This window comes from Choristoneura fumiferana, chromosome 16, assembly GCF_025370935.1.
Source record: "Choristoneura fumiferana chromosome 16, NRCan_CFum_1, whole genome shotgun sequence".
In the NCBI taxonomy this organism is placed as follows: Eukaryota; Metazoa; Arthropoda; class Insecta; order Lepidoptera; family Tortricidae; genus Choristoneura; species Choristoneura fumiferana.
Genome location: NC_133487.1, coordinates 17,130,791 through 17,131,724, shown reverse-complemented (window position 1 = coordinate 17,131,724; position 934 = coordinate 17,130,791).

Below are 934 nucleotides of genomic sequence, written 5' to 3'. Positions count from 1 at the left end.
AAATATTAGTTTTTCTTTTACAAATATACAATTTTACTCGCAAATGTGGCGGTACTAGAATTACGAACATCGACTCATTAAAGCCTCTCGTTCGTTCTTCTAATAGAGTCTCGTCTCGTTCGTAATTCCTTGTTTACCGCCCTTGAGACCCAATGCACTATTGTCAGGCGAGGGCGTGCAGCAGGGCATGCTCAAGATGCTGGAGGGGGCGGTGGTGTCGGTGCCGGAGCGGAACTCGCGCAAGCTGCGGGGGGACGCCGTCCAGGTCGACACCACCAACATACTGTTCGTGGCCAGCGGCGCCTACAACGGGCTGGACAGGCAAGTGACGACTGACAACATGTTCACGGAACGTGCACACCGCGACAGATACGCAGAGTCCATCATCATGATAACCGTTAACACGTCCACAAACTTAACTGCCCCTATTGTTAATTACTAGCTGTTGCCCGCGACTCTGTCCGCGTGGTATACGTTTATCGCTCTCCCGTGGGAATTATGCAGTTTTCCGGGATAAAAACTACCCTATGTCGTGCCCCGGGACTCAAACTATCTGTATACCGAATTTCATATAAGTCGGTTTAGCGGTTTAGACGTGATTGAGTAACAAACATCCAAACATCTTCACCAACTTTCACATTTATAATATTAGTAGGATTACTTGTAGTAAGGTTGAGTTTCCATTGGTGATGTGCAGTGGGCGGACGACGGATGCAATTTACGTCAAAATCATGTCGAACAACATAAGTAATATGGATATGACTACAGTTTGATTAATTCGAGTTAACACTTGACAGATGGGCGTGCCTTCCATCAATTTTGAACTTTGACGTCATAAAAATAAAGTCATTTTTAATATACCGCTACCCACGTTTACAGATTATGTAAAAACTATTTTATTTGTATGACGTCAAAGTTGAAATGACTGAAGGCA